The sequence below is a fragment of the Saccoglossus kowalevskii genome, chromosome 5 (genome assembly GCF_978046115.1).
Source record: "Saccoglossus kowalevskii chromosome 5, keSacKowa6.1, whole genome shotgun sequence".
Lineage (NCBI taxonomy): Eukaryota > Metazoa > Hemichordata > Enteropneusta > Harrimaniidae > Saccoglossus > Saccoglossus kowalevskii.
In genome coordinates, this window is record NC_140645.1 from 37,260,061 (window position 1) to 37,274,396 (window position 14,336).

Here is a 14,336-nt window from a genome sequence, read left to right on the forward strand (position 1 = left end):
TAGAGTCATTTCACTTAGAGTCATCTCACTTAGAGTCATCTCACTTAGAGTCATCTCACTTAGAGTCATCTCACTTTGAGTCATTTCACTTTGAGTCATCTCACTTAGAGTCATTTCACTTAGAGTCATCTCACTTTGAGTCATCTCACTTAGAGTCATCTCACTTTGAGCCATCTCACTTAGAGTCATTTCACTTTGAGTCATCTCACTTTGAGTCATCTCACTTAGAGTCATTTCACTTAGAGTCATCTCAGTTATAGTCATCTCACTTTGAGTCATCTCACTTAGAGTCATCTCACTTTGAGTCATCTCACTTTGAGTCATTTCACTTAGAGTCATCTCAGTTATAGTCATCTCACTTTGAGTCATCTCACTTAGAGTCATCTCACTTTGAGTCATTTCACTTAGAGTCATCTCACTTTGAGTCATTTCACTTAGAGTCATTTTACTTTGAGTCATCTCACTTAGAGTCATTTCACTTAGAGTCATCTCACTTAGAGTCATCTCACTTTGAGTCATCTCACTTAGAGTCATCTCACTTTGAGTCATCTCACTTTGAGTCATCTCACTTAGAGTCATTTCACTTTGAGTCATCTCACTTTGAGTCATCTCACTTTGAGTCATTTCACTTAGAGTCAACTCAGTTATAGTCATCTCACTTTTGAGTCATCTCACTTAGAGTCATTTCACTTAGAGTCATCTCACTTAGAATCATCTCACTTTGGGTCATCTCACTTAGTCATCTCACTTTGAGTCATTTCACTCAGAGTCATTTCACTTAGAGTCATCTCACTTAGAGTCATCTCACTTAGAGTCATCTCACTTAGAGTCATCTCACTTTGAGTCATCTCACTTTGAGTCATCTCACTTAGAGTCATCTCACTTTGAGTCATTTCACTTAGAGTCATTTCACTTTGAGTCATCTCACTTAGAGTCATCTCACTTAGAGTCATTTCACTTAGAGTCATTTCACTTAGAATCATCTCACTTTGAGTCATCTCACTTTGAGTCATCTCACTTAGAATCATCTCACTTTGAGTCATCTCACTTAGAGTCATCTCACTTAGAGTCATCTCACTTAGAGTCATTTCACTTAGAGTCATTTCACTTTGAGTCATCTCACTTTGAGTCATTTCACTTAGAATCATCTCACTTTGAGTCATCTCACTTAGAGTCATCTCACTTAGAGTCATTTCACTTAGAGTCATTTCACTTAGAATCATCTCACTTTGAGTCATCTCACTTTGAGTCATCTCACTTAGAGTCATCTCACTTAGAATCATCTCACTTTGAGTCATCTCACATAGAGTCATTTCACTTAGAGTCATCTCACTTAGAGTCATCTCACTTAGAGTCATCTCACTTTGAGTCATCTCACTTTGAGTCATCTCACTTAGAGTCATCTCACTTAGAGTCATCTCACTTTGAGTCATTTCACTTTGAGTCATCTCACTTAGAGTCATCTCACTTAGAGTCATCTCACTTAGAATCATCTCACTTTGAGTCATCTCACTTAGAGTCATTTCACTTAGAGTCATCTCACTTTGGGTCATCTCACTTAGAGTCATTTCACTTAGAATCATCTCACTTTTAGTCATCTCACTTAGAGTCATTTCACTTAGAGTCATTTCACTTAGAGTCATCTCACTTAGAGTCATCTCACTTAGAGTCATCTCACTTAGAGTCATGTCACTTTGAGTCATTTCACTTTGAGTCATCTCACTTTGAGTCATCTCACTTAGAGTCATTTCACTTAGAGTCATCTCACTTAGAGTCATCTCACTTAGAGTCATCTCACTTAGAGTCATCTCACTTAGAGTCATCTCACTTAGAATCATCTCACTTTGAGTCATCTCACTTTGAGTCATCTCACTTTGAGTCATCTCACTTTGAGTCATTTCACTTAGAGTCATTTCACTTAGAGTCATCTCACTTAGAATCATCTCACTTTGAGTCATCTCACTTAGAGTCATTTATTTCACTTAGAGTCATCTCACTTTGGGTCATCTCACTTAGAGTCATCTCACTTTGAGTCCTTTCACTTAGAGTCATCTCACTTTGAGTCATTTCACTCAGAGTCATTTCACTTAGAGTCATCTCACTTAGAGTCATCTCACTTTGAGTGATTTCACTTAGATGACTATCTGGCATAGAGTCATCTGGCCTACATTCATCACACCTACAGTCGTCTTATTCGCCTATTCATTATGCCTAGAACAATTCACAAACTATCAATTACTATTCTGACATCACCCATAGAAAACTAAATTAATTAGATTCTATTTTAGGTTTTGTTTGACTGAATATCTTGCTTTAAAATAGGATAACCTTGAACATGAAATGTCTCATATAACAGAAAACATATACTGTAAAAGGGTGTAATTATTCACTGGGTTTTAATTTAGTTTATTTCTCTGACTGGAAAATGCGCTAAATTAAAACCCAGTGAATATGTAAAATTTAGCATAGAACACATTATCTAAATGACGAAACTGTGAATTTAAAAACCCACTGAATATGCCTGAAATGGTAAATCAGTGAAATTTAAACCCAGTGAAAATTAGTCATTTTACAGTAACATCAATTTACTGAAACCATAAAATTTGCTCCAATTTACATGTTATTCAAAGTCAACTAATGATTTGCTGATCACTGACAGCATATTTTATCACGAAATTGACAATTTGGGTAGAGGAGCAAACATTGTACATTGTATTACTTAGACTAGATTGTTTTCTAAATGTTTACTATTTTGGCATGACTGCAAAAGCTGATTTTGAAGTCAAATTAAAAAAAGGTGAAAAACTACTTAGACCAGACTTTTATTATCCCTTGTTTCGCGAACCCGCCGAATGAACAGGAGCCGAAAATGAAATAAAAATAAAATTTTATTTTAGCGTAAAATTTTCTCGCGCACGCAGACTTTTAAGTGCAAAAAAATTGCTAAAATTTTCCGCTCGCCGCATAACAAACCCAAGTTGCATTTTCGTGGGAGTATCATGATCGAAGTACCGAAGTCTCGCGCAGATGAGAAACAAGGTTATACATGGAATAAAATTTTATTTCATTTCTTCTCTCTGATCAATGATCTCACTTACAATTTTTTGAGAATCACACAAATCCAATGGGAAAAAAAAAAAAAAAAATTTTTTTCGCCCTCCTAAAAAAATTGCCTTATAAAAACTCAAGAAACAAGGAATAAAAAAAGTCTGGCCTTAACAGTAGATATCGCATTTTTGGTATATACTGTACAACAAAAAAGAAGCCCTGACTTTGCGAGTCTGCATGGTCATTGATTAAAACAAAAACATCATCGAAATGCTTTTGAGACATTTCAAGATTTGAGAGGCCAGCTTATTTTGTTTTGTAGTTATACTGCTCATCAAAACCAAGAAATACAAATTTCTATTTGTTTTAGAATTTTGGAAATTAATTGCTTGCACAAACAGCCAGTTTTATTTAACATTAAAGTGATATACCAATAATTCAGTAACTAATTTGCATGGAACATTAGCAGCCAGAGTATCTATTCATCTTGATTTCATCAATTTTTGTTTTTGCTTGAATTAACCAGGCTTCAATCAATGCAGTTATAGTGTATGGTTTATCAAACTCAATCAAATTCTATGAAGCTCTTTATGTTAATGTTCGTGTGTTACAAGTTTATGAGAAGACTTACACATTTAAATGAAGTATGTCATTTAAAGATCATAGAGACATATACTTTATGTATCTATTGTCTCAATTTCAGATTGGATTTGACTATTTTTATAATTTGATATTCGATGGAAAATTTTTCATTATTCATGTTTGACTAAATTGGCAATCAGCAAAATTACCTCCCAGCAAGTAGCTATAAGAGGTGCACCTTTTTAATTATGCTAATAGATGAAGAAAAAAATGATATTTAAGACATGTCATGTTATGGTCCGAGCATTACTTAACATTTAGCTTTGAGTTGACGCCATGTATCTAAATTGAGTACTGTAAAATACTTTATTTTAGCTGGAATTAATTTTCGCTGAAAAGACATTTTGGGTGTTTTGTATGGAATTTATGTTCACTGATTTTTGGCGAGTTGAATGTAAAATATAGAGAAAAAGGTATATTTGCTGGATTTTATTTTCACTGAATCATTCCTTGAGCGAAAATAGCGAAAATTAATTCCAAGCGAAAATAAATTATTCTTGAGTAATACATGTACATCTAAATATGTCTCATATTAGTGACATTGGTAAACACTACAAAAAATAGTTGAAATTATTGATGACAATGAAACACACTTTTAGAAATTGTAAGTTTTTATGAAAAGGCAAAGCCGGCATGAAGGTTAAGTTACAGCGGACTGTACTTTGTATGTATATAACAGCTTTTCAAAAATGTGGTTAATTTTTGTAATTCATAAAATGAGCTTTATTTTTGGCTTAAAATAACATTTTTTTGGTCAAAATCATGTTAGTTGTAATCATGAAAAAAAATCATTTTTATTTTTTTAAATAAGTTTGTATTCACTGATTTTTTTAACAATAATCAATCCAAACACATTTTCCTGTGACTGCCAAATACTATGAGATCCATATCTTTTACCTACCGGATGCAACTCACACTGTTGCAAAATTTTCTAGTGAGAATTTATACCAGAATATCTTATTTATAACAATAATATAAAAAAAATATAATTTATTCAAATAAAATGCAGCAAAGTATACCAATTAAATAATCAACAGATTGGGACCGAATATAATAGCATATGCGTTTACATTAATTACAGACTCAAATGTCCCAAAATTATCTTACAACATTTTGTCCAAAATGGCAACTAGCGTCAAGGGACAATTCTAATTCTTTACCATATTTTGGGTGCAAAAACAGTAAATTTAACAGAAAACACTTTGTCTGAAATAATTGAAAAAAATTAGGAGTTTTTGAAAAAAAAATACCAGCAAATTGCTGATGTCTGGGAGCATCTGAATCACTGAGAGATGTATTTATGGTCAAAATACGTAGTATTTTAATGATACAGTACATGTATGAAACAAATTTATTGTTATTTTAAATGCAATAGGTCTTCTATTGGAGATGTTCTTCTAGTAGAGCTAATAAGGTACATTGATTATATTGACTGTAATAGATTCAGTTTATTTCAGAAACCTCTACTTTATCTCAATATAACTGCCATGATGTGTCACATTCAGTTGCCATCTCAACTCAACTCAAAATTTCAAACTTGTGTTTAAATTGTTTTCTCAGAATTACATTGTAACATTTTTATAAATTTAATTTATTTTGTATTTAAATTAACCTAACAATTTGTCATGAACAAATTTGTTGGAATACAGGATATACATGTATATCCAAAAATATAACATGTAATTACCATTTCAACTATGTAAATTTTTTGAATAAAATAATTTAAATATGTCCTTCAATAATAATAATAAAAATTAAATTCTGACAAAAATTTTAATCCCATTTCCATGCTGTTCGTAAATGATTTTTTTGGGTATATTTATGTTTTCCTTATGTATAATACTGTAAAGGGGTTAATTATTCACTGGGTTTTAATTTAGCTTATTTCGCTGAGTGGAAAATGCGCTAAATTAAAACCCAGTGAATATGTAAAATTGGGCATAGAACACATTATCTAAATGACAAAACCGTGAATTTAAAACCCACTGAATATGCCTGAAATGGTAAATCAGTGAAATTTAAACCCAGTGAAAATTAGTCATTTTACAGTACTTTGTAACCATATTATGGAAAATAAATTATTATTTAAATTATTGATATAAATTATTATTAAAATTATCAAGCTCATTCAAATTCAGATCACTCATAGCATAGCGGTTGTTGCATTGTACTCAAGATTAGTAACGCCCCCCCCCCAATATAATAACAAATATTATTAATATTAATATATGTTAATGTTAATGATATTAATATATATTGCTAGTTCTGTGAGGGATTCATATATACTTTGTTTTAACTTATCATGTCTAAAGCCCAGAGAGTATTCACTAATGGGTGTGACTTTTGGATGCAAACATGTGTTCCAGGATAGCCTTAAATTGCAGTTTAGTTGAGAGATACATGGATACAGTTTCTATGGTAAAATGCACTAATGTCTGGTTAAAGACAGAAGAGACAACAGCAACAAAATGAAGTTACAGTTAATACCTGGTAGTATATTATACAAATAGTGTCTGACAATGCAGTCTGAAATTATAGGTATACCAGCATTACTGTAGCAAGTACACATGACATGGTGACTTTGAGGTCAGTCCAGGTCATTGAATTCTACAATAAAAGAAATTTCATCAATCATCAGCTATTTTTTACTTTTCTGATCGCAACATACCATATCACCATGGTGATACTGTAATCATTGAATTAAATGTTTGGTGTGCCCAAGAGTGGAGGGGTTATATAATTAAATTTGTAGATGTTCAGCAGAAAAAACACACATTTAAATAGAAAGATGAAGAGAAGAGAAGATAGTGAAGAGATACCGGTAGCAATCATTGAGTTGTACAATGTACAAGCTGTGGACTATACAATCAGAATCCTCATTGATGCTACGTAGAACATACCATTGATAATCTGATCACAGAGTTAAAACAGAACAACTTAAAAAATTGTAATTATACCTTGCAATTTACAGCTCCTAGTATTAGTGAGCTGCTTTTCCAAAAAAGTAGCATCAAATAATAATATATATCATTTAATGCATGAACGACAATACTGTATCCCCAGTACATAAAATATAAGTAATTTTAATATAGGAAAGCATTAATTTAAAGTTAAATAAATTAAATAAAAATTCACACTTTGTTTTAAAAATAACAGGTGCCTGGCAATTTAAACAAAATAAATATTGTTATCATATTTGAAAATTAAATAAATAGCATACATATGTTTTTGTTAAAATATTATTAACGTGAATTTGTACCCGTCTGTTTTGTTGTTTACAAAAAGTGTAACTGTATGTGAATACTCACTCACTTTATAACTTCACCGTCCTTTAAATGAACACAATATGATTTATATATTATTTTTACTCTAAACTGGGTGATGTAACCAATATAAGTATTATATCTGGTTTTAATACAACTCAGACACATGGTAGACAAAACACAGCTGCCTTTACAGAAACTACAGCCAGTCTTTTCAACTAAATACGCTTGGAGAATAATAAATGACATTGTCTTGTTTCCGTTACATTATATCAACCACAAACAGACGTGTTATTATGAGTATGGGGTTTACAAGAGAATATTCGAGATTAGAAAGGTGCGTACAGAATGAATGAAACAACTTTACTCACCTAGATCGGGCGAAAAGACGTAGATAAATTGATTAAACTTATACGGTTACGGTCCTATAACGCCCACATGCGAGTTTGTATCAGCAGCGATGATCCCGTACGCGAGATGCTCGGCTTTTGATTAGATCGCCCAGAAACATCAACACCACTTTATCTTTATGTTAATTTAATGACCCCCTAGCAAAATGTAGAAAACAACAGATATTTATTTATATATTTAATTTTTAGAATTTATCTGGAAGCATTAGAAAGCCGGTATACTAACACTGGATAAAAACAAAACATTATTTTAACATAATGGTAAATCCAGTTAAAATACTCACATTAATTTTTTTATAAATAAAAATAAGAAATATTTCAAATGTTAATAAAAATGTTATTTTGTGGCGTGTGTATGCATAGTCCCTCTATATAATGTACATGAATGTCAGTGTGGGATTTAAAACAATACTAAGTGTCGATATTAAAATATGTATAATATTTGCAGATGTAACAGTCAACTACCACGTCACGTCCCTCAAGGGACGGTGACCACGCTTACTGTCCCGCGTCACCTGGTCCCGCGTTTGCCAATTTCATGTCAAAACATTTAATGAATGAGTTAAGGGAGCTTTGGGATGCTGGTGGTATTTTCACATCGGTTTCGGATTCGATTTGCAGCAAAGTCAAGATAAGACAAATCTCAGCGACGACTACAATGCAATACAGATGTGAATAAAGACAAACAAACAATTAAAGTGAGAATAAAAATACACACAGGAAAATAAAAAAAATAAATAAATAAATAAAAAACAACTAGCAAATAAAAGTAGAAAAAAAAATAATGGTAAAGTAAATTGGATTGTTTTCCACATTTGTGTTGGTGAATGTTTAGATTACTATTGCATGTACATGACCTTATCTTGAGATAGCTGACTATAATGTTTTCAGTTTTTCCTCTCTTGTTTTGAAACAGTTCTCTATGTACTTTGCTATTTGTATTATTATTTTCTCATCTTTATTATTTAAAATATATTTTAATTTTTCTTTATTGTTTGCTAAGTGTTGGGGTGATAACAGCTGATAAAGTTTTTTTCTTTCTCTCGCGTAGAGATCACATGTTAAAAGAAAATGTTCTTCGTCCTCTATGGCGTTATTTTCACAACATAGACATTTTCTGTCAGATATATCTGTGTTGTTTAACAATAGTCTCCCAGTCTCTATTTGTAGTCTGTGAGCACTAATCCTCAATTTTGTCATTGATGACCTGTGATGAGTATTTTTGACTACGTGTAAGTAGTTTTCAAAGCCAAAGTCTGTTTTCAGTTCTCTGTAAGTGCGCAATTTATTTTTATGATTTTCCCTTTGTTATCATTGTCTAAAATCTGTTTACAATTTTTTTCAAACTTTGTTTTTAGTTTTTCTGATATTATTTTATTTATATTTACATTGTTCGCATTTTGCTTTTTTTCTTCCTGCCACAAATGGTCTATATCTAGATCAGTATATAAATAAGTACTTATTACAAGATAATATATAAAGATGAATATACAAACAGAAAAAAACAACTTAAGTGGAAGGCGAACACCATTTTATTACAACATTGCTCTATTTTTACATTTTTAGTGTTTAAATAAAAGGCAACACTATAAATAAAACAAACATTAAGCTTTCAACAACAACTCTAAAAATGAAGGTTTTCTGAAAAAAATATTAAATCGCGTCCTCTATTGTCCGTGTTGACAGTTGGTTCTATTATAATAATAATAATATAATAACTTTATTACACAACTGCACCATCGGTGGGTGCTGTATGGTAAGGATACAGATCAGAAAAAAAGTATAGCTTACTTGGATATTTCACAGTTGCCGACATTTTGGACCTAGCACACAAAACGTAAGAGACTGAAGAGAAACCAGCCCAGCAGGTATGTGACGTCATCAATGTATCTACTTTATTTCATTTCCATACAAGGAAATTGTATTCAGTGTCGTTTGGAGAACATACTGTAAAATGACTAATTTTCACTGGGTTTAAATTTCACTGATTTACCATTTCAGACATATTCAGTGGGTTTTAAATTCACGGTTTCGTCATTTAGATAATGTGTTCCATGCTAAATTTTACATATTCACTGGGTTTTAATTTAGCGCATTTTTCCATTCAGTGAAATAAGCAAAATTAAAACACAGTGAATAATTACCCCCTCTTTTAATATCATTTGTTGGTGTCAACAGTAATTTACAAATTGCGAACAAATTGTAAATTCAAGCTTATTCTTTCAAAAAATTGCGGTGAACAATAAAGTAGATCTACTGTTGAATATTACCGTGATAAGTAAGTATAAAATATATGATATATGTTATAGAATATTTATATACACGCGAGTAAATATACTCAAGACACCTCCTGGCAAGCGCCTCTTTCGAATCCGAATAGTAAATCTAAATTGAATCGGAATGTAACTTAAGTAGCATAACAAATATGGCGGTCATCGAAATAAGTTTCGAAACTGATTTCAGCAGATTTTAGTTGAAGGTAAGCATTTACCAACTTTGCAAAGCGTGTATAACGACAATAATAGTGTCATAGCCTTGTGCACATGTCTGTTGTTTCAGACGTAGGGACTGTGATTGTTGAATGATTTGTAAACATGAATTTCGTTTCACACTCTTTTACACACTATCGGACACTAATATGTGAAATTAACAAATTACGGGTGAATAGCGACGTGTATCAAACGAGAGCAAAAACATTCTTCTTTCAAAATAACACCGTATTTTTACTATGGGTCACCTGATTTTAGAATAAGAACGCAAGCAAGCGAGACTGTCCGATAGTTGGGGCCGTCCGATAGTTGGGCCAGGGAGTGTATTAGCTTTTTCTCCAAAATGGAAGAGAAAATCAGTTCTGGAGACTAACTCTTGACCGCGGGACATCCTAACTCAAAAGAGCTAGTTCCGTGTCCCATTGGATATTGTATGGCCCTCAAGATAACTATAAGTGTCCTCAAGCGAGCATACATGAGGGATATCAATTAAATAAATTACATGTATAAATTATACACAAAAAAAAAAGAGACACAATGTTTCACTCTATCGACAGTGCAAATGCAAATTTTCTGAATTTAGATATAGAATACACTCAGTCACACTTATTGTACTTTTAATTTACTCAACTTTCGCTTACTTAACTTTTAGTTATTCATTATTAACTTTATTACATTCTAAACACCAAATTAGAAATGTAAAATTAGCAGACGAAAAATTTGTTTATAAAATAAAAAGAGTTCGGTTGCCAATGGAAATACCATGTTCATTTGCATATCGACCATGAAAATACTATTGCATGGGTGATATGCAAATTAGTTGTAGTCAAAATAAGTGACTGCCTAAAAGTACCATTACTGTTGTTCAAATTTAATTTCACTTGGCAAGTATATTAATGTACCCCAAGTGTAAAATATCGTACTTCTAAATTATTTATTATTTATTTATTTATTTCTGCTATGTTTCGAAAAAACGGTACTCCTGAAGGGGGGACTACTTTGTTTGCTCTCAGACCTGATTTGCATATGGGGGTGTGAAAAGACCTATTTTGATTTCAGGGATGAATCAAAAGAAACTGCAGTACACATGTAATAATAGTAGATATACAAGTTTCTGAAATGAATTGGTTTTAGCAGAGAATGTAGTATTTGTCGGGATTTCTTGTCAGGCTAAATGATATTTATTAAGTAGTAGAAAGTGTAATTCATCTTCAACTTTATTTAACGAACATTGTTTACAAATTCTATCTAAGTGTGTCTTTGGCTGAATTTGTTTAGACCCAGTAATTTCTTGTGAAATTTCAAGTGAATTTTTCAGTTGGAGTCTTACCCAACTTCCCAATACAGTATCTGAGCGGCATAATAGGATTGGCTTTATGCAGCCCTTGAAGAGATGTACAAGTATACATGTTTCACAGTTACATAATACCCCAGACCATTCGTCCCGGTGTTATCGCTATCGCCACACGAGACTCCAGCTTGTCTCCTATACAATTTGACTGCGCACATCCAGAAAGTAGATGTAGCTGTGATTGGTGGAATACTAATGAGTTGAGTGTCAGTCAAACGCCCACGCTATCTTTAGTAAACAAAGTCACGTGACACGCGCCATTTTAGTTTTGATTAGTTCATCGGATCTGAGTGTCGGTGCTCGCCATCCATAAATCAAATCAAAATGATTTCTAATTGGAAATGGCATATTTTCATCAAACTCCTTTTCAACATCATGGTTGTTAATGTCCGTCACGTCGCTAAGTACATTTGAACTGCGGTCATCATTGCAAATTGAATGTGAGAAAGTTATGGAACGTCGTTTTGAACTTGAACGTGGTCGGGCAGGCGATTTCAAGGCAGCACGCTTAACCCTTTCGTTCACAGGTTGGGAGATATTAGAATGACTGACAATTTCACGCAACTGTTTTACATTATTGGCGGATTTTTCTGCGCTATCAATCTTTCTCTTACAAATTAGACATAGATGAGACGACAGAGTCGCTCCTTTCACAACGTCGCACTGGATCAAATTGGAAAGACGATTTCCATATGTTATCCCTCCTGCTTTTCCTGGCTTGAATAAATTCACACACGACTTTAACTGTCCACAAACTCGAAGACTACACGAACACAGTCTACAATAGTCGTCCGCAACAATATGTATGTATTTCTTCGGTGTACTGATGCACGAATGCACCGTGACACGGTGTTTCTCGGGTGTCGCCATCGCTGAGAATGCCGCCGGTGCAATTTTTCACCCAACTCGCGATTCTGTTTTGCAACATTTTATCAATATTCCCTTTGACAAAATCGCCGACAAAAGCACCGCTTTGCTGATCTTTTGTTCTATAATTCTTAATGCAAACACCGACCCTAGTAGTAATTAGTAACGTCGCCTAGTACATATGAACGGTCGTCATTGCAAATCGAACATCCTTTTGAAATTTGGACGTCGGGCAGGCGATTTCAAGGCACCGCACTTAAATATTAGCAACATATTTTTCTGAGCGGTTGTTTATTCTCTTTCAAACGAGACATAAATGTGACGACATAGTCGATCCCTTATCCACCGCTAAGAATGCCGCAATGTTTCGTTCGTTTTGCAACATGCCACAAATCGTCGAAAAAAACACCACTTCGACGGAAGCTTGCGTAATAAGGGGGTTAAAACAAGAAAACAAATGCCATGTTTAATACATATCGACCTATTTTACTTGCAAAAGATAACGGAACATGAACTCGTTTCGTGAGACTTCGGAACCCGAAGGAACACACCAACAACGTTGAATTTACCCGCTATCTTCCAAATATGGTATATTAATTTATTCAGTTGTTTATTTAGAGTGACGTCCGCGGTCGAATGCGATTGGCTATCGATGTCAGTGCAAAGGTCATATGAATAGTAAAATTAAGTGGGCGGAAGGAAAATTGTATAGGAGACAAGCTGGAGTCTCGTGTGGCGATAGCGATAACACCGGGACGAATGGTCTGGGGTAGTTACATAAATAATAATACAATAATTTGCTTCAGTTTGAATACCTCATAGGTAGCTTACACCACAGTCAGATGGCGCACGCGTGATAAAAAAATAAATGTGATATTTAGTATATGGGGGACACCATCTTGAATGCGACATAAAACTAAATAAGAGAAAAGTTGTGAAACACGTTTTTCGGATTCCTTCAAATCAGGACAAAAATGCCAATCTTTCACAGAAATAAGATCCGTTGGGGTAATATTATGCCAACCGATAACAAAATTCGGCCGAATTAGTCGTTTTTGTGTGGAAAAATCCCTTAAATACGAACACCTAATTACACGAAGAACATAGAACACTTTCCTGGGGTATTTGAAACCAAAAATTATTATTCCAGCTCAACAGCCAATCAGCAATGGCCTTACAGTTAGATGACAATTTTGGTATTTAATTTATATATACATTATACATATACATACATTATATATATAGATTAAATGAAATAGAACTAATGACACATCTTTGTTTGACTCCTTTTGTGATCTCAAATATTGGTGAAATTTGTGTGTTGTAGCGTTTACATCATTGTGTATTATAATATACTAGTATATGTATATGTATGTGCTAATAATAATTGGATGTGATCTGCCACCTTTATTAAAAATGTGAGATATGATACTAATATTCCACATTTCTGGTTAAATTCCTCGTTGTTTATTTTTGTATTTGACAAGAATTTCCACATCAAGCACGTTATTTGCAGTATACATGTATATAAAGATCAGTCACAGTTTATTAAGGATGTAAACATGTAGTTTTTTGGGGTGCTGTATCTGTTTTGGCTGCACTAGCCCTGTGACATTGTCAATATCTCGTCCCAATCAATGCACCACTATATGTGGGGTTAGTGTTCAGCTGTTCATGAAAGTAACTGAAAGTTCTGCAACATAGTTTTCAGAATTTCCGGATTACACAAATTCAAAAATGTCACACGCAACGTAATATTACCGTAATTGGTATAGTACAGGTGTGATGGTTCAAATACCAAAATGGCAACAGTAACAGAAAGACTTCCCTGGCGGCGATGATAAAATACGAACACGGAGCCAACAGATGAGGTTTCAACTGGTACTGGTATTATTATACTCTGTAAACATCAAGTACAATAACGCGGTAAAACTCCACTACTCCAATAACTAGATACTTAAACTCCAATACAATTCAACGAGATCTCCGATCTGAACTCAGTGCTGAACAACTCCCCTATATATACCCCCACTGTCTATAAATAGACCATTACATCAGCATACATAATGAGTCTGGAACTTACTACAAATTTCTAGAATGTTCCATTACCTTCTATTGCCTCCTACAGTGTTCTATTACCTATTTCCTAACAAATATAGAATATTCCACCCAGACACAGTACGGTTCTAGAACATTCTCAGTGACACGAAAGTGGTAAATAAGTCATATGCAACAAAAAGCAAAACTTACCTTTTTACCACTGATG

At 33.4% G+C, this 14,336-nt stretch overlaps 2 protein-coding genes across 2 annotated transcripts in view; one reads left to right on the forward strand and one right to left on the reverse strand.

Moving 5' to 3' along the window:
* The window catches only part of LOC144349272 (astrocytic phosphoprotein PEA-15-like), a 42,596-nt gene extending 34,699 nt beyond the window's left edge, over nt 1-7,897 (reverse strand). Inside the window, exons 1-2 of the mRNA XM_085499394.1 lie at nt 7,829-7,897; nt 7,325-7,501 (exon numbers count right to left, since the gene is read on the reverse strand). The gene's annotated coding sequence lies outside the window, so the exon portion shown is untranslated. The remainder of the gene's footprint in view (nt 1-7,324; nt 7,502-7,828) is intronic.
* A 1,854-nt stretch (nt 7,898-9,751) lies between these two features.
* LOC102804622 (nonsense-mediated mRNA decay factor SMG9-like) overlaps nt 9,752-14,336 on the forward strand; it is a 37,183-nt gene continuing 32,598 nt past the window's right edge. Inside the window, exon 1 of the mRNA XM_085499700.1 lies at nt 9,752-9,842. The gene's annotated coding sequence lies outside the window, so the exon portion shown is untranslated. The remainder of the gene's footprint in view (nt 9,843-14,336) is intronic.